This window comes from Podarcis filfolensis, assembly GCF_964270895.1.
Source record: "Podarcis filfolensis genome assembly, chromosome: 5".
NCBI lineage: Eukaryota > Metazoa > Chordata > Lepidosauria > Squamata > Lacertidae > Podarcis > Podarcis filfolensis.
The window spans coordinates 79,447,383-79,468,056 of NC_139608.1; the positions used below are offsets into that span (position 1 = coordinate 79,447,383).

At 42.6% G+C, this 20,674-nt stretch overlaps 2 protein-coding genes across 5 annotated transcripts in view; one reads left to right on the forward strand and one right to left on the reverse strand.

Moving 5' to 3' along the window:
• Positions 1-20,674, reverse strand: part of LOC310762974 (uncharacterized protein) — a 207,943-nt gene that overhangs the window by 176,431 nt on the left and 10,838 nt on the right. The window lies entirely within an intron of this gene.
• RASGEF1A (RasGEF domain family member 1A) overlaps positions 1-20,674 on the forward strand; it is a 94,332-nt gene that overhangs the window by 22,209 nt on the left and 51,449 nt on the right. Inside the window, exon 1 of one of the 3 annotated variants that reach the window (XM_083614785.1) lies at positions 3,858-4,129. The exons of the other annotated variants lie outside the window; for them this stretch is intronic. The gene's annotated coding sequence lies outside the window, so the exon portion shown is untranslated. Of the gene's footprint in view, positions 1-3,857; positions 4,130-20,674 lie in introns of those variants that run through there. 3 annotated transcript variants of the gene reach the window in all.

Below are 20,674 nucleotides of genomic sequence, written 5' to 3' on the forward strand. Positions count from 1 at the left end.
GAAAACAGCATGCCTTGATCTGAAGGCTGCCTGATTTGGCTTGGGGTTTGAGGCCAAAACCAAGTAAAAAAACAAAACTTCCCATAACGCATTGTTATTGGGAAATAAACATGGGAAGGAAACCTGACAAATTAGAAATAGGTCTAGAGGTTTTTTATGCTAGGCATCTTTAAAGTTGGTTTGCAGGGATGGGAAATAAGAACTAAAAAGGATCTAGTTTCCTCTCTTTGATTTTGTTTGTTCTGAATTTTACATTGTAAATTATTGTGCACCTCAGAGCACCCCCAGTTTGTAAGGGTTGCAACAATGAGTTTGCTTTATTGAGCTCCAATAAAGTAAGCGGGTCAAACATTATGAAACCAATATCACAATATGGACTTCAATCCAGTTTGGGACAATATATCGATTTATCACCCATCCCTAGTATACACCCACCATTTTATTCTAGAATCAATAGAGACTGATTTTTGTCTGTTATCCACATACAATCTGTATATTTTTCACTCCTGAAAATATATTGTTGAGAAACTGGTTTCATTCCAAAAAATAAAAGTTCGTTGCAAATTGATTTTTCATTACCCCGCATTTGAAAACAGATTGGGGGGGTCGTCCCAACAATGTGGGGGGGTCCACACCTGCCCAATGCTATTGTGTGGGGGCCCACAGTAGAGTCACAACCACCTCTTCTTTCTTCATTCACCTGGGGCACGTGCAGGGAGGGGAAGGTGCGGATAATCTAATAAAGGGGGGGTGTCAAATGTGCATCAAGTAACCACATCCACCCTTGTTGATGCCACCATCTGAAATCACTCTAGAACAAAAGCAGCATGCTTCGTGAGGACAAGAATGAGCAAGTCCCTTGCGGGGACCCTTAGAAACCACGGCCACGGGGGCCGTGGACTTGGAGACTCGGCTAGCACCGCTAGCGCCCTCCCGACTCGTGAAGGAGCCTTTTTAAAGGCTACGGATCGGGTGCCGGGGAGAAGCGTGGTGCTTTGAGTCCTCTGCCATCCCTGCCGAGCGAAGCCGCATGCCATCCGGCGGAGAGCGCTGACTTCTTCCATTGAGAATTTGGACTTTTAACAACAACCCGTGAGTAAATTGGAAATCGGGTTTAAAAGAAGAAAAATTTTTGGGATTTGAGACGAGCGGGGGGGGATCTAAAAAGGAAGTCAGTCCCCCTCCCTATTGTAGACATTTTAAAACAAGGATTGGGAAGCCAAGGCCCAAAAAGAACGGTATCTTTGCTAAATTAAGAATTCCATGATGGGAAAGTACAAGAATTGTGCTGGAGGAAGAATTGAAGGAGAAGGAAAATGCACCCCCCTCCCTGGGAACCGGGGCGATTGAGGAGTGAGCCTGGTGAAAAGAGCCGGTGATTTTGACAGCTGTCAAAGTAGCTGTCAAAGTCGGAATTTTAAAGAGGATTTTATTACAAGGACCTTGCTGGTCAAATTTGTTACAACTTGATATAATTTGTTAAGACTTGAATACAAAATGGCGAAAATACGGAGAACAATCGGATTTTTGGAAACAAAGTTACAACAACCCCCCTAGAGGAGCTTCGGGACATTACAAAGATGGGCGTAAGCCGGGAAAAATACAACACTCCGGAATTTCACAGAACTGGTTATCTCCTGGGAAAGCTGCAAAACGGAAACTGAATCTCGTCTACAGGGTGTTTAGACTAAAAGGAGACAACAGAATACCTTACTGAAGAAGGAAGGGACTGAACGCAAGTTTTTGTTCCTGAATAACAACAACCCATGTAGAGTTACTAAACTTCTGAATAAGAAAGTTTTAGCAGCGGAACAAGAGGAAGCTGGACTATAACCTTGAAAGAACAATGGGGGGAATTTTATAATTTGACATTTTTAAAGATTTAGGAATTAATTTTTAAAAAAAGTAATCCTAGAAATGGGAAATAATTCTGCAAGGAGTTGGGGGAAAAATGGGATTGATGGACTTAAGATTTCCAGGCTGGAAACATAGATTGGAGGATAAGGGAAATTAAACCGGGGAAGGGGAGGGAGAATTAGAATCCAAAGGCTTGCAACTATTTTCTGAATTGGTTTTCTTTTTTCTAATATATTTTTTATTTTTTTATACTTTTATTCTGTGTGTTTTTACTTTAATGGGAAAAAAGGGGGACATTGTGGAAAGAAAAGGGGGTGGGCTATGGGGAGAGATCTTTTGCTTTTTTTTTTTATCAAGGGTGTTGCATAAGGTTTGTATAAATTTAAATTTGAACAATGGGGTATATAAATTGTGCTTTAAATCAGAAATAGAACTTGTGGAAACAACAATATGAAAGGGGAATACGGTAGGGGTGGGGGAAGGGGGGAGTCCCAGAAAGTGGATGTTTGAAAATAAGGTTCTGAATGTATCCTCATAATTTCTTTTCTTCTCTTTCTGTATTTTGGAAACTTCAATAAATATTATTTAAAAAAAAAAAAAGAATGAGCAAGTCCTTATTCAGAAAACAACAGCAGCACATTTTTGCGCTACAAATGGGTTGGTGTGTACACTAACTAGACAGTATTGTATATGAAACAGCCACACAAAATGACTCTTATAAAGTAATAATTGATAAGGCAGGCTATGGCTGATAAATGAAGTAAGTAAAAATCCCTTGAGACAAGCAAAACTCAAAACACAGACAACAAGAAGATTAAATCAAAAGAGAAATCAAAAGGTGGGGGGGGGAGAAAAAAGTGGAATTTACTTCTGAATAAATGTGGTTAGGGGGGGTTATGTGCTTAAAAGGGGACAAGGATATTTCCCCTCGATGCCCATTACGTGATTGGTTTCCCCACACCCAGTTCTAATTCACTGAAGCTGACTTCTGTGCGTGTGGTATCATCCGCAAGTGTGCAATGGCTGCCTGGACTGTACACACCTCAGCTTAACCACAGCTTTCATTTTCTAATCAGACACAAGCTGCTCTGAGAGAAAGCACATCAAACAAGAAGCTGCAAGAGACGGATTGATTGTGGCTAACATCGTGCGTATTTGGCTTCAAACACCAGTGGTGGGAGCACGCTGGATTCGCAGTAAGCGATACTGTGTAAGCCGAGGATTGCACTGCCTGGGAACTAACCCACACTCCTGAACCTTACATCAAACAGATTTCCCTCTTGAAGGATCAATGAGAAATTCTGACAGGAGGATCAATTTTTTAAAACTATCTGCTTGTATATTTATTACAGAAGTATATAGCTCGCCACCCAAAGGATATAGCTTGCCTACCTTGGATACGCAGGTCTTACAAATGTGGAAATGGGGAGAAATGCTTCCAAATGGGGGAACCCCTGTTTACTTAGCCTTGTTTACTTACTACCTACTCAATAGGTTAACCACCAAAATCCCAAAATCTGTTCCCATGACGCTGTCTTCGCTCATCATAAAAGCTGTTGCAGTAGCTTAACTTTGAAGGAATATCAGAAGCCCAAAGCACGAATAAAATCTTAGAATGTGCCCTTTTCCCCACGTAACCATGTTATACAAATACTCTTGCTCGTGGTTTTAGGCTGCAACCCCATACTCTAGAGAGTAAATCCTATGGAAATCCGTGGAACTTACATCTGAGTAAACGTGCATAGGGTGGCACTGTAGAGCGTTATTTTCAGCCCTTTTTTTTCCTTTCCCAAGCTTCTCCCACAGTGTAAGACATTTTTCCTTCTTTGAGGCAGAAAAAAGTGGCAACAAAAGACAACATTCCTGAATCAACAAGTGTAGTAAGCAAGGAAAATTGCCATTTCGTCGCGTTTGATTTGGCAGGGGCGGAGGAAAACTGTGCAAAATTACAGCGGGGAGGGGGGAGAGAGAGAGAGAGAACCAGAGAGATTTGCAGATAGTGCGCCTGGGCAAGAAGCCTCAGGAGATTTCAGAAGGTGGACAGATTCCTCTCTCGTTAATGACTTCAGATCCACTGAACACATGCCAGCAGGAAAAGCCGTTCAGCTCCCTGGCTTGGCTTAGAGCCCGCTGCTTGCCTGCTCCTTTTTGCAAAACAAGAACCTGAAGTTGCTAGCAGGTTGGCAGGAAAGATGGGCTGCAGAAAAACTTCGCCGGGTGGTCCCAGATAATCTGCAGGACAGATATTTGGCTGGAGGAGGTAGCCAGAAAGGTAAGCAGTTATTTGTCTCTGTTTTGAATGGTTGTTCTGTACGTAGTTTTGCTTGAGGCTAAAGAATCAGACTAAATGGGAGCCTGTCTTGCTGTGTGCTCGTGCCAGGTTTCTGGGGGGATTTCCAAGATTTAAACTCCCCACCCTCTAGTTACTGCTCTGACTATGGCACACAGGGATTCCTCAGGACAAAAGCCAGGAAGACTCTTCCTTCTAGATTTGTGAATGTTATTCTCCCCCGTAGCAACTAAAACAGTATCACTGTTAAAAGTAACGAGCATATTAATGCCAAGAGCTTTGATGATAGCTTGTGGCAGCAAAAGAAAGAAATTTTCGGGGGACACAGAAGTGAGGGGGTTGTGTCCTGCTACTACATGTTAAGGTCTCTGGAAGAAAAATAGTAGTATATGTTAATGACAGGAGTCAAGAAACGGAGGAGGCAAGTGTGGGGAGCTCCTTTGGGGGGGGGGCGCTTGCCCTCCCGCCCTCTGACATCACCCATGGCAATAGCTAAGAAGGAAGCCTTGGTAAACTGCACCTTGAAAATAATACTATTTAATGTTTATACAGCACATTTCAAGTGTTCAAAGTGTTTTAAGCTCATTACGCAATAATTCTTAAAACAGCCCACAAAAAATAGACTGGCGTTATAACAGTGGTACCTCGGGTTACATACGCTTCAGGTTACATATGCTTCAGGTTACAGACTCCGCTAACCCAGAAATAGTACCTCAGGTTAAGAACTTTGCTTCAGGATGAGAACAGAAATCATGCAGCAGCAGGAGGCCCCATTAGCTAAAGTGGTGCTTCAGGTTAAGAACAGTTTCAGCTTAAGAACTGAATTAAGTTCTTAACCCGAGGTACCACTGTATTCCTGTATCAGTTGGGGCGGGTCTAAGGGCCACTTCAAACATAACTTTTTTTTTCCAATTTGTATTGGCACTGGCTCAGGGTAACATGCATCAAAGCATAGTATTTCATTTAAAACAAAAAACAGAAAATGGTAGATGTGGATTGTAGTTAACATTGTGTGTACACAATTTCCAAATCAATGGTGGAGCACGCTGGGTGAAAAATAAACCAGAGTGAGTACACAGATTAATGTATACTAACTGGCAAACCTCTGTTTGCTGGTATGTAATGCATGGAAGTCTGAGGGACACTATATATGTGGTTGGAGTGCTTGCTGTATTTTTATTGTAGAAAAAGCAGCTGCAGGGGCTCCCGATTTGGATTGGGGCTACTGTGGGCAGGGAATAGGGGAATCTAGCCCTAGGATCCCATACCACTGCCCCAATCCAAATGGGACCTGCCATTAGCCAAAGGGGAAATACAGGGTTAAGTCAGGGAACTGGTGCAGATTCTAGAGTTTGCAACTTACCAGGGAGAGGTTAAGGCAGGGGCAGACTTTGGCAATCTTTAATGCCCTGTGCGAGGCCAAAAGTGGATCTTCTGAATTATGGATCTTCTCAAGTTTGTGCCCCCTTGGCTCAGTGCCCTGTGCGGTGTGGGTGGGGGCACCTGCACTGCCTTAAAACGGGCACTAAATTAAGGAGCAATACCCTTAAAATTGCTTTAAGATCCGAATTGAGAGAGTGCTTTAAACACCAAAAATGCTACTTTCTGAACCCAGAAAGTATAACGGGTTTACTTGCATTACTTTTAATGTTTAGTATTTTATTATGTTTTTATGTGTGTTGGAAGCTGCCCAGAGTGGCTGGGGCAACCCAACCACATGGGCAGCGTATAAATAATAAAATTATTGTTATTGCTACTACTACTACTACTACTACTACTACTACATGAGCACAGTGCTCACATCTCTCAACCCTCAGTGCCAAAGCTTACATGCAATCCTGAAGGGTGTACATACTACACAGACGGCAAGAAGCCACTCTTGGTTTTCCAAAAACCTCGCAGGAGAAAGGAGAAGAGTAAAGGACAAGCTGCATTTATCTATATATAGCTTGTTTATATAAAACCCACATTCTCTGAGTGCGCCAGTTTCAGATGGGCTGAGACATGAATAGTCCCTTGAGTAAGTGTTTATAGCCACTGCTCTGCATTTGCAAATCCATTGTAATACAACATCACATACCAGCCCCTTAAAGGGATGCAGAAGCACTGATGTATACTATATTTTCTGTAATTTTGGCAATGAGCATTAATGCCTTCAAGAGAACAAACAATAGCCTAAATACTTATTTTAACAGGAGCATTGAAAAATGTTAGATTTTAGAGACATGCTCCAACTGACTTCCCCCCCCTTTTTTTTCTTTTTTCTGGCATCTGGTGGTGGCAGAACCTCAAGGGAGATTTGAGAAAAAAGTGGTGATACAAAAAGAAATAGTTTCCCCCCTCAAATTTCATCAGCAGAAATTACATAAACATTTGTCAGTTAAAATTGGCTATATTTTCAGCAAAACTTAGTCATGCCTAAGGCCCATTTGTCTGAGTCCCACAGGGTGAGGGATCTGCCAGGATGGTGCTTCCCCAGAGGTCGATGAATCCAACAGGTCTTCAGTCTGTCCATGGAGACTGACTTTTCAGCAGACTTGGCAAGCCTTCCTGTTGAAGCTCTAGTCAATTTCTCAAACAGGAAGCTCACCATCTAGACAGCTGACATTCTTAGATTAAGTCTAGTTAGTGAGAGAGGGGTTATCTAAGAATGTCAACAGCCTAGGTGGTCAGCATCCTGTTTGAGATTTTAATGTTTAATGTTTTTCCCTAGATCTGCTGGAAATGAAGTGTGTGTGGGAGTATGCATAGAGGTCAGGTAATAAAATATTTGGAGGTCAACCTACCAAAAGCAGCTTAGAGCCCTATTCTGCAATAGTGTCGGCAAACAAGGATCAAACTATATTTTAAATCAATGTGTAGTCTGGCCTTGCATGCTTAATTCCCCCTTCCCAAATGTATACTTAACTTATGGAATTCACTGCCACATGATGTGGCAATGAGTGCCGTTCTCAATGACATTTTAAAGGAGTAATCATGGATAAAGGTCTATCAACTGTTTTTAGCTATGGATGCTTCAAAATTCAGAAGTGCTATACCTCTGTATTCCACATCGAGACAATCAACAGGGGAGGTACCAGACTAGCCGCTGTTGGAAACAACAAGACGAACTAGTTGGTACAGAAAACCAGGTCCTAGGTCCCACATCACTCCAGTAATGTAGGAATGGATGAACCACAAAGAGATGCAGGATCACATGAGAAGAACCACACCAGCAACAAAGGCTGAGTTAAGAAGGTGATGCTGATGAGCTATTAGCTGCATAAAGGTATCCTTCATCCATTACAGGAGCAGGGTGGAAAGCAGCTATGGGGAGCAATAATCACACCGCTTGCATAACTTAAGAACCAGACTACTGAGCAATAGTGCAGCTGCTTCTCTATTCAGAGGAAGTACTTAGTCCAATAGCAGAAACTGCCTAGTGTACCCCCATGAACTGTTGCATCCTATATTCTTCTCCTTTAGTTTGATGAGACTTGTCAGCCTGGGAAAACAGCCCACTTAGGAGAAGGAAAACTGACCCTAAACCTCCACAGCCTTGAGGGACATCTTTGGGAGAAGAAAAGGCTATGGAGCAAACCCTACCAAATCTGGAGTGGAGGCCCTAAGATGGATGGATGGCACATTATACACCTCATTCCAGCGGCCATGCAGCCATGCTGGTGCCAAATGAATTGCTCTGCCAAGAGTCTTGCCATCTGGGCAGCCCAGGTCCTCCATGCACACTTCCCAGGCTTGCACCCCGGGGAGGTCACTTTGGTGCTCTTAACACAGCAGTTTTGACTTCACCGCCAGAGATGTACTCCACTGTGTCTCAAGATAGACAGGTGCCAACAACTTTGCTGCAATCAAGGATGCTTGCACCAGTGTTGTAAGGATATCAGGGGGTTACTCGAGAGCAATCAGGCAAATGGTTGGCTGTAAAGCCTCATTATTGGTGCCAAAAAGCCTTCACCATGCAGAGCGCCACTATTCTGTGGCTCGCTCATTCACTGGCAGAATCTGTGAGTGGGCGGTCCTTCAACCTTCCCCAGCAGAGTAGTTTCTTGATACCCAATCTGCGCTTCCCCTCTTGGCGCGGAAGCCTACTGCGCAGGGAGGGCGTGGGTAATGGAGGACCTCTCTCCTCCCCGCTTTGCTCAGGCAAGGTGTCCTGGCACTGCCTCGCCTCCTCTGAGCCCTGAAGCTCCTCTCCACTGGAAGCCTGGCTACCTTCCTCCGCTGAGGAGGTGCTGCTTCGCACAATCTTTGGGGGCTCTCTGTAATCCATCTGGCTTTTCCCCTCTCACCCCTGAGCCGATGGCAGTTCCCTGACAAGTGTAAAAACAGAGAAATGGTGCAATGCCAGCTCCAAATATCACACAATCATACAATGTCCACATTTAACATTAGCAGAAGAAAATCCAATAGAAGCAAAGTATTTCTTTTAGAGGAAGAGACTAAGCCTGGAAAATAGGAGAATGAGTTTTCTGTCTTTGTGACTTGTTCTAAGAAGTTTTCTTTATTTCTTCTCCTTTAAAAGTTATCTGAAAAGGACCATGCACAGAAAGGCTATGTGTACCCATACAGAAATAGTGAATCAATAAAATTCTAATGGCTATCCCCTTTTCAGTTGTCTAACCAGAGAAACTAGAGAGAACAAGAGGTGAGAGAGGTGATTCTCTTTTGTAATAGCAGGAATTGAAGTTTTGAGTGGGTGACAGAGGCATTTGCCTTGTCTCTTCAAATAATATGTTCTTGGAGAAAGGTAATAGCCTTTTATTGTCAAATCTTAAGATTCCTGGAATGGCACATATGTGTGTACGGAGTTGGAAGGGGGAAGGGTGCAGCTTTGCTGGTATAGCTTATGGGCATATGGTCTTGGTTGGTATGGATACCGTTCACTGAGCTGATTCTGAGTGAAGTGCTGTTGTGCAAGCCATCAACATACTTAGCTCGAGATGCAAATGATAGCCCACAACCAAAACAAAAAGGTCGTCGGGCAACAACTTACAGGATCATGTGCTCAGGATCACTCCAGTTTTGTAACCCTTTAGCACACTGCTAATCAGAGTGGATTCTGCTCTCTGTAGTTCTCACCTTGCTAGTCATTACACCCTTTTGTCTGCAGTGTGTATGTGCAGGATACAGAGAGCCAGCTTAGTGGAGTGAAGTGGTTTCCAAGCTGTATTATAGGGGACCCTGAGTTTTCTCAGTAGCTGATCAAGATCAGTAATGGTGAACAAACTTTACTGAAAGGCAGTTTCTCAAATACTACTGGTCTTCTCCTACAGCAGGGATGGGGAAATGGTGGCCCTCCCAATGGTTTTGATTAAAACTTTATTCAGCATGGCCAGTGAGTAGGTTTGATGGGAAATGTGGTCCAACAACATCTGGAGGACCACAGGTTCCCATCCCTTGTGTTGCATGCATTTATCAGCTCATGTACTTATCATGTAGTACCAGTGAGTCCCAACACATTTGGCCAGCAATTGGCATTGACAGAATGCACAAAACACATAACCTCTTCCCCAAGAATTCTCTGTACTTCAGACAGGTTGTGTAGCGAGAGAAAGGATGCACATAATAATACAAACATGCATAACAATCCCGGTCCACTTTATACACTTGATCAAACAAGTAGTAGCCTACAAAAGCTTAGGCACTCAGGTGCCATAACATTTGTTGTCTTTTTATAGCCTCCTGCACTGATCCAGTCATGATGCTGATGCAAATCCTATTAACGCCAATGAGATTATTTCCACCATCTTCACCGATTCAAATTCTAAATTTCGTTTGGTGACAGATGCAAGCCTAAATGCAACAATTCCATTATGGAAACCGTTTTTCAAAAAATTAGATTAGCTTCAGTACATGAAGCATAACAGCACTGACTAGATGATCCTTGATGTGTGAACATAAACAATGGAAGAGATTCCAATTATCTCTAATTCAGATTTTAGGCCAAAATCAAAGGTGTTGATGAATAATGGATTAGCTTTTTTGCAGAAACATCAGTGCCGGGCAGAACAAATATGAAAGAAAGTTTGGAAGGGGGGGCTTCTGTATACGTGGGAGATGAGTAATTTGTTTAAACAGACATGTGCCACATTTATATCTCTTGATATCTCAACACTGCTTCAATTAACAAAACACATGTCAACAGGCAGCTTTGAAACAGGTAAAAAAATGGGTTCTAATTTATAGCTGGTGCATTTTGGGGTAAGATTTGGTCTTGACATTTTCTAGGAATCAGGGCTGGACCATGGGAAGGTGTCTGAAGACAGGAAAGGAAGGGCAATCAGGATCAGAGAGTAAGCTACCAGGCAGTACTGAAGGCAAGACCAGGAACACAAGAGCTCAGGTAGACCCTTCTGATGAAGCAAAGCACCAGTGAGTTGACACAGGAAGCTTTCATATACAACTTCCTGCCCAGAAGCAGCCAGCAGTCCAGTGAATAGGCCAAATCCAGAACCTGGAATGTTCTTCACAGAAAGGATGCAGTTGGGTCCTTTTTCACATGGGACAGTGGTCAGCAACTCCTGCTAGAGGGATAGTCTGCTACAAATATACATTACACCTTCACAGGAGAACTTGCCTCCATTGCCTCTGGGTAGATAACAATAACAATTATGCCCACTTATTTGAGTCATGGGGCATCTCCATGGCAGAACTCAAGTTCCTTACAGGGTGGTGATGCTGGCATCATGGAGACCCTATCAGAGGGCATCGTATATATTTACAGGTGCTATTAATTACATAGAAGATGTGGGGGACATTAATACCTGTGATAAGTATACTGTGGAGGTCTGCCCTTGAAAGTAGCTCTACATATATTTGATGACCATTGTTGAACGCTGTGCAGAGGTATAATTTCATGTTTCCATGGTGGCAGAGGAGCAGTGAGCATTCTGGTAATGAGTGGGATTTCTATAAAGGTTTGACGATACAGTCTTGGATGTATTCAAGATTAAATTGCAAAAATGCAATGTGCTCCATGGGGGGGAGGGATTTTCTTGTGATTATGTGGTGTGAAAAGTTGCCATCAGCAGTATATGTACTCCTGACTCTGAGGAATCATAATGTGGTGTCAAACAAAGGCAGCTGGGTGAGAAACCCCCACTCTCCTCTCCCTCTAAATGAGATGTTTGATGTTCAGCAGAATAATAATTTTGTCTGCAGGTGTCCGTATTTCAAGACACATTTGGATAACATGTCTGTAGCTGTAGCTACATGTGAAAAGAACATTAGTCTCATGTATTATTTGGGTTGGAGGAACCGTGTATATTTTGTGAAAAGGGCTGGGACTGAGACAGGAAGGTGGTTCAGATTGATTGTAACTGTAAAAGGATGCATCTGGATAAGATTTCCTTCAACTTTTTATCTGAGCCCTGGCTCAAGAGCTCTGCTCAGTCATTATCCATCCCTTATGTCCACGGGTCATTATCACAGTGCGCCATGCAAAGGAAGGTTTCCTGCATAAGCCATCAAAGGCTGTTGAGAAATGTATGATCATCATTGTCGCACAGATAATATCTATGGAAGTTTACCAGCAGCATCAGCCATTCAGATCTTGGAAAGGAAAAAAACTTTTCATCCACACAGCTCTCTTTTGTGTTACAGGAGAAGCTATTGGTCACTGATCAATGTTAGCCATGTTATAGATTTGGAAGAGGGACCCGTCCCCCACCCCAAACCCCAAGAAATTAATAAATGGCAGGATTTTGATTATTTGGGATGTGAAGGGAGAAATACAAACTGCAGAGTAATTCCTGGGTAAGCCTATGCAAAATGACCTGGCCAAGCTAGGGCCATTAAGAAACAATATAGGGCCACTGAGGGCTATTGGTAAGGCAAGAAAAATGTCTTTCCCCCTGCCCAGAGACAGGGGTTTGGAAGGTTGCCAGGGTTATTGGGTATGAGGTGATAGGAAGAGTCTTTAGCAAGGGTTGCTTGGAAGAAGGAAAAGGAAGAAGGACTGGGATCCATGTTGGGCAGGTTGGCTGCAGGTAGGCTAGGAGAGATGCCTTGGACTCCATGGCTGCACTGCTGTGGGATACAAGTCCCTCTTGAAATCACCATGCTGTAAGATCTGGACTCCCTCTATGCAGACTGAAGGTGTAAATAGGTGAATCAACCATATTTCTTAAAACTATGACAGTCTCTGCCATATCTCAATTCCCTAAAGGACCACAGACCCTGGGTGAGTGCCTGGAACTCCATGGTTCTTTCCACCATTGGGCAGAGAGAGGGGAAAGCAACCAACTTTTGTAGCAGCCATCAGCCACTATTTGCAAACTGGGTAGTCTCTGCTGTTTAATAGTCAAAATTAGTTGTAAGAAGATTGTTTACGGCACTGTCATCCCATGGAAACACCACAAGGTGCATCAAGCCACTGGTGGCAACTGTTGCTTGTACACTATTGCAAAGGGATGCTTGTATTGTATGAACTGGAATTGGACATGGGTAAGGAGTTCTGGAAATAGTCAAGAATACAATAATCAGGATGCTATAATCTGTTTATTGGATTACCTCTTGTTTGGAAAGTCAGAGGTAGCCTTGTATTTATTAGTATATATGTGAAACTGGCAGGCTGCTCTGAAAACTTTTTAAAATAAACTGTTTGTAAAGATCACAAGACATTGCATCTAACTAAATGGGCAGCATACAGTAGAAGCAGTTGGAAAGGATGGCTGATTTGCATGTCTTTCAGGCAGGAGACCTTAGAAGACATGGTATAAGTATTTAGCACTATCGCCAGAAAGAGAGCAGAGATGCAAAAAGTTGTTGCTATTTTAAAAGCATTATTTGCTAAGATTTTAATACTGTATATCGCTGGAACACATATCCAGAAAAAGCAAAGCTGTTTCCAGAACTTTGTGAATATGGCCAATCAAGCCAGGGATCCATTGCAAAATATGAGTTTTATAAATGCATTTGATCCTTTCAGAGCAAGAGAATCTCACCTCTATGGGGATTTTCTGCAAATGGAGTTAAGCAATGACTCAGATCAGTGTTTTGGAAACTTTCATGGCTGAGGTTTGCTCTGAAATTGTTGTATTAGTAAACGTAAGGCTCATGTGCCTAAGTTTTATCAGTTTGTGCCTGTCTCATGGTCACTTTCACACATGGGATCCTTCAAAATTATACAAGAAAGCAACAGCTTAAATCTAACCTGGGAAAATAAAGAAAGTTGCTTTGCTGTTGCCTGCCAGAACTATTAAACTGACTTGCTAGCCTTGTTGTTTTTAGTTTTCTTTAACACATTGCTGCTTCTGATGTCTTGTGGCTTGAAAAGCTTTCAAAGGGAATGTTGTTGTTAAATAAGAGGAAGCTTATAAACATCCCAAAATACCACTTTAAAGACTGACATCAGCAGACATTTGTATTGTTTCTGCCGATTTGCTGAAACATTCATGTGCTTGCATCTTGACATAAGGGGTTTTGCACATTCAGCTACACTGGTACAATTTTAGTAGGAAAGTCGCACGCATTTGAGGAGAGCCAAACACACACACACCCCTCCACAAATGTTCACAAGAAGGAACAAGGGGAACATAGGACGGCTTGCAGCCTGATGCAAGCAGAACTGTGTTCAGTCTGCAAGCCATTGCCTCCCAAGCTCCCTGCCCCACCATGGAAAAAATGTAGGAAGTGAAGAGAAAGCAGAGGTTGCATTTGTCCCTGAAAACCATCTCTTCCTTTCCTCCTCCTCCTGCCCCCAGAACTGGGACTAGAATTATATCCCAGCATCCTTGGTGGAGAAGTGATGTCTCAGATACTATTCACAAAGCCTCCTCCCAAGCAGGAATGGGATAGCATCACTTTCCAACTAAGGATGCAGGGACTAATAATTCATGCTCCATGTACTACTGAGAGCATTCACAGCCACCGCTACCTGTACAGCATTTCCTGTCGCAAGTAGTGAGAGTGCCACCCCACTACACCAATGGGACACAGCAGACATCGTCCTGAGAAAACTCAATGATCCCGATTTTATTTTATTTTATTCTTTGGTAGATTTGCAAAAAGAAAAACACACACCAATGAATAAATTTTAGAAAGGGGCAAGATTTGACATGGACGCACAAAGCATTTTCTTTTATAAAAAAAAAATCAAGACTCCTTCTGCTCCCCCTTTCTTCCTGCCCAGGGCAACCCTGTCCTCTACCTGCCTTTCAGAGCCAGCACATCACGTCAGTCTGGGGGGCCACGGCCTCTCCTCCTCCTTGCCCACTCTCCAGCTGCCCAAGGGAGGAGGCCAGTCACAACACGTAGGCCAGTGTGGTGTAGTTGTTAAGAGTGGTAGTCTCGTAATCTGGGGAACCAGGTTTGCGTCTCCGCTCCTCCACATGCAGCTGCTGGGTGACCTTGGGCCAGTCACACTTCTTTGAAGTCTCTCAGCCCCACTCACCTCACAGAGTGTTTGTTGTGGGGGAGGAAGGGAAAGGAGAATGTTAGCCGCTTTGAGACACCTTCGGGTAGTGATAAAGTGGGATATCAAATCCAAACTCTTCTTCCTCTTCTTCCTCTTCTTCTTCTTCTTCTTCTTCTTCTTCATCATAGTTAATAGTTGATCAGCAGCTACACTATCTAGTGAGCACTGATGAATCTTACTTACATATTCTGAGCATGAATGCTGAGCATGAATCTTACTTACATATTCTGTTGAAAAATATCGGCTGATGAAGACTATTATGAAACAGTAGTACAGTGGTACCTCGGGTTACATACGCTTCAGGTTACAGATGCTTCAGGTTACAGACTCTGCTAACCCAGCAATTGTACCTCGGGTTAAGAACTTTGCTTCAGGATGAGAACAGAAATCGTGTGGCAGTGGCGCAGCGGTGGCGGGAGGCCCCATTAGCTAAAGTGGTGCTTCAGCTTAAGAACAGTTTCAGGTTAAGAACGGACCTCCAGAACGAATTAAGTACGTAACCAGAGGTACCACTGTATCATTCCGGAGTGAGACTTTTGAGACATCTTCCATTGAAACTTTTGAAAGACTATTGAGAGACTTTACTTTTGAAACTTGAGACGTCTTCTGTTGAAACTTTTGAAAAACTATTGTGAGACTGTCCTTAGACATCTGTTTTGAACACACAGCTTGACGGTACTCGCTACCACTCTGTTATATTGTACATATGAACTCTGATTGGCTTATTCCTATAATTTGAATGATATCATTATTCTATTATATATTTTCTACTATTAGCCTATGTCTTATGTTTGTATTGTTGTGACTGGTTCTTATTGCAACACAGGGGTTTGTTTTTGGTTCAAGGGAGTAGGCCAGCAGTGGCGGCCATGGAGAGGCAACGGGGTGCTCCCTTGTGCTACCGCCACCACTGCTACATCTAGGGACAAGCGCTGGCTCATCTTCCTCCCCTAGCTTGACAAAGGCACTGGCAGGGGAAATGGAGACATTCCAGGATCAAATCAGAAGCTGGGATGGTTTCTGTAATTTCAGGACTGTCCCTAGAAAATCGGGATACTTGGAGGGTATGGTAGCGGTTATGTTGCTCTATCAGAGCTCTGCTGCTGCCAGCCAGGGAGTTGGATTACAGTCTTACGTGGCTCACAGTCCTGTTTACACTGCCTTGAGTGCATGCTCCAGTGAATACAGAACATTCACATATGTATATTCACTTCTGACTAGCCATTGATTGGCTCACACTGTAAGGGCATATCATCCTATACTATACTATAAAAAAGCCCCAGTCAGTTTAACAATCAATGGCTTCCCCCACAGAATCCTGGGAAATTGAGTTTAGTGAGGGTGTTGACAGTCTTTAAGAGATCCCCTCACAGAACCTCTGGTGCCAGGATCCCAAGGGCAAGAAGGAATGACTGCTAAACTGACTAAACTCTGTTGATATGGCCACCAAACCCACAAACCTGATTTTTACTGATAGCTCTCATATTCACAGCTGACTGAGAAGAGCTAAATTAAGTTACTGCCTCATTGAGACCATTACTGCATCTTATTATACTAAATCTTAACATTTATTATACAAAATCCATAGTGAATTCTTTTCTAAAATTTATTTTTTTAAAAAATCTACATATAATGTACCTTTTACTAAATTAAAAACAGAACATTTAAAGTAACAGACGGGTAACAATTTTTTTATTTTTTTAAAGGAACTGGGAGGTTAAATTTTTAAAATGAAGGCTTTTCCTTTAAAAGAAAAGTATCTTTTGCACTGAAAATGTAAACGAACTTGGAACTAGTTATGATTAGGAGTGACCCTGAGCTGTTTCACAGAACTACAGTTCCCAGGATTCCCTGCTTGAGGTCCTTGGCAGCTTTGAAAACCATCTTTCCATTTGTCAAGCGAATGTGCCCTTAATTCCTATTGTTAAAAGACACGTCCTTTATTCACACTGTTTGTTTTGCACCGGCCAATTAAATGTATTTTTTACTTAGGAGGAAGCTCAAATTCAGTGGGAGTTCCCCCTCACTGGTAAATATACATAGGACTGCATTATCAGTATGCATAATTCAGATTCAAATACTAATAATGTCATGAAACTTTATAATATACAGAGGTATCTCCCCTAGGTGCCCTCTGAGGCTGCGTACTTAGCTACCTGCTGCTAATTGCTCCTGGAGGGCATTTCCTGCACGTTCCATGCTGCCACCTCACCCTGCGTTCCTCTCTTGTTTGTGTCAGGCTTTGTTTGCCAACTCTAAAGAGCCCCGCCCTGTCAAAGCAACCCAGTAGCGATAAACAAGAACACTAAGAACTGATACCCTAAACTTAATCCAGCCCAGTTTTGAATAAGCTTGTTTACCATTGCACTCGCACATGACAAGGTCACAAACCAGCACAGAGCTTGCAGCATTTAAACTCGTAATAGACTCAATAAAATTCACTCACATAAAAACATTCTCACGAAGTGCCACGTGCTCCGTTTGAATGCATAAAAAAATGAATTTTTAAAAGATGTGTTTGCTGCATTAAATGGCTTTGTTACTTCACTGCGTAGAGATAACAGGCAAACTGAACAACCACCCCGTTTTGCAAATTCCAAAACTTCTGCATCACCTCCCCATATAGTATGCTTGTTTGATGTGGTGCGGTATCAAATAAGAGCTGTGGATCTCACAATAAACCAGTGCACAGTGCTTGAAGTGTAGCAATACAACACTATGTGGTACATACAACACTACGTATGTGGAAGCACTCAATGAGTATGGAACCTGGCCAATGCCTAGATGGAAGATGACATATATCCCATGTAAACAACTCTGAGGTTTCTAAAGAAAGGAGGCATTTAGTATAATCAGTAAAATAACAAGCATACTATTTAGAATTGAAAGGATAGTTTGTAGCATAGTATTTCAGTTGCCATACTCAAAATTTAAAATCAATTTTTTGAGGGTGTGATACCAACGTGTCAGAGGGGAGGCGTAAATTTGAAGGCAGTTCTACCACCTAATGCAAACCCCTTCTGGTCTCAAGCCAGCAGAGTGGAAGTGAGGATGGAAGAACAGTCTGCATACCTCAGTTGTTTCTGAGCCTTAAAGTATTAATTTTGGGTGTGAGGATTGTCTGTTTCCATCCCATTATTTCCAGCAGGAGGGGAAAGGGGCGGGGGAGAGGTTTAGAGATGCTCAGAGGTGTCTAAACCTTCCTCCAGTTGTTGGATCCAGAATGTCCCCAGAATGTCCCTTTTCTGGCCCTACTGATGCCAGAAGTGTGATGTCAGTTGGGCCAGAACTTCAGAGGGATGCTGGTGGTTGTGAAGAAGTAGGCTTCAACACTGAAGTTTGGTCTTCAACATCCAAGTTGAAGATCCAGTCTGCCCTATGGCTACATAGGATTGCACTCTTAAGTGATTATATGAACACCACAATATTAAAGAGCATTCTCTACTCAGATTCAAACATCAGCAAAATTATTTTTCTCTCAGGAACAATGAAGTAAATTTGCTCCTTGCTTCTAGCATTCTGGTTAGTTATTGCAAAAGCACTAGGGAATAATGATCTATCCTTAGGAGGATTCAAAGTTGTATTTCATTGACTTAAACTGGACTACATGTATTTGGGCTTTGTTATTTCTTATTAAAAAAAACAATCCCCACTCCAATCTCACTCTTTCCAGGATGACTCTCAACACTTAGCACTATGCCATCCCCATTACAAAACCTCTGGCTGTGGGCCTGATTTCAAACAGTACAATAAAACAAACTAGAAATTATTGTTATTATTATTATTTCCAGCTTAAAGGTAAAGGGTAAAGGGACCCCTGACCATTAGGTCCAGTCGTGACCGGCTCTGGGGTTGCAGCGCTCATCTCGCTTTATTGGCCAATGGAGCCAGCGTACAGCTTCTGTGTCATGTGGCCAGCATGACTAAGCAACTTCTGGCGAACCAGAGCAGTGCACGGAAACGCCGTTTACCTTCCCGCCAGAGCGGTACCTATTTATCTACTTTCACTTTGACGTGCTTTCAAACTGCTAGGTTGGCAGGAGCAGGGACCGAGCAACAGGAGCTCACCCCATCGCGGGGATTTGAACCGCCGACCTTCTGATCGGCAAGTCCTAGGCTCTGTGGTTTAACCCACAGCACCACCCGCATCCCTATTTCCAGCTTAGTTTATAGCAAAATATGTAACATCATGAGATAAAAGCTCAGTTTCTACATTAAAGATGCTGGGCCCATTTTATACTGCTCCAATGATTTTCAAATTTGGTTGTAGAAACCCTTTGATCTTCAGACACATTTCAGGGGTTCCTCGTGAGTAATGGCAAGCAAGCTTCCCTAAAAGTGAGATGGCATGCTCCTATTAGCCTTCCTTTGCAATTCCAGAGTACCCTTCTCAATTTGCACATTGTAGAATCCAGTTTCATAAACAAGACTCTTTCAATGCCCCACATAAACTGAGGGTGACATTACAATGCAGCCCACAATGTTCTGCAGGGCTTTGGGTTTTCATGACAAACGAAACCGATTTGAAAGGCTCTCTGCAAGGAGGGAAGCTTGAAAACTATTGCAACTAGATCCAAAGATGCTGTGGAAGGTATTGGCTGTAGCCTGACTGAAGATTCAGTAAACCGCTTTTAAGCACTTCTTGCAGAAGTTGCCTGCACCACAGTTGTGGCCAATCTGGTTTGCAATGGAGTATCTAATATGTTGAAATTAACTGAGGGTTTCTGCTTCACGCCTCTGTACCACACCTTCTAACTGGGAGGCCCGAGGTAATACTAAGCTCATAAAGCATGCTGAGTATGAACATTCCAAGAATACTTCCCTTTGTGTACAGGTTGTGCTGTTACATAAGAAAGAAAAGCAATCCAGCATGTCATCCCCTCCACTGGTTTACCACATCACTGCATTCCAATAAGGCACTTTCAGCAATGTTTCCAAGTGTTCCTCCTGTACAAATCTGAGGTGAAAGATCCTCTATGATAAGATCCTCTATGTTTTCTGCTTAGATGCTCCCCAACCTTTTTGCTACTGTACATGAGTGACTGAAATCAGTATTAAGCTAGAAGTCTCATTATTTGCTATTTACAGAGTGAGAAAGATCATGTCTTTTCCGTGGCCCGCCCTCATTATTCCTTCCCCATTTCCTCACTCCTTCCACACCAAACTTCTTTTTCAGAACAGCATTTCATTGCACATGTATTAGGGAAGGAAGAATCTCTATGTTTCTAGACCACGTCACAAGCTTTCACCCATAATTTATTTCAATTTCCTCATTAATCTGCATTTTTTAAACAAACCAAACCCTTCTCAAAATCAGGGGTGGGGTCAAGGGTTGGCATGTGGAGTATTTTTCTCCAAGAATATGCATTAAAATGGGCCTTTGCTCTCAAAATCTGTATTTTGATACTTTCCAGAACAATGTCATTACACCTGGAGAAATGTGAAATATGGTGGATAACTTAAGTTCCAATGCATGCATTGGTCTGAGATGTGTGCATCAGGTCGTTTCATATAGGAATCCCAAAATATGTGAATTCTTCAAGTGGTTGTAGCATGCATGTTGTTCTGCGAACTCTTCTTAAAGAGCAATGTACATGTAATGAACCTAAACATTACTGAAAGAACTTACTAAGAGGATGTAAATGGCATATGTCAAAGCTACTTCCCTTGTAATTAACATGATTCAGAAGAATGTAAATTGGTGCCTTTGTAATTACTTGTTGCTGTCCTGTAGGAATCGGGTATGCAATTTATCCAAGTGTCTTTAAGTAAATCGGTTGCAGCGCACTGTAATCCAGTTCTTCGTTTGTTTTTGACTCTTTAAATTATCACGGTTCCCTTTGACCCCCGCCTTCACAATTTTATGTAAAAGTGCTTAGTCTAAAGAAAGAAGGAAGCCCCGCTCAGACTTGTTGAGTAGGATAAAATACTTTTGAACAGTTTCTCTTCCCAAAAATTTTATGTGTCAAACTGAGTGCTATTTATAGAGCTATGTGTACATAACACATACTGCAGTGCAAATGGAGCGCACTGGTCTTGTGTCTGAGCTGTAATTCTTATGCCTGTTTACACAGAAATAAGTACCACATCGTTCAGTGGCTCCTACTTCT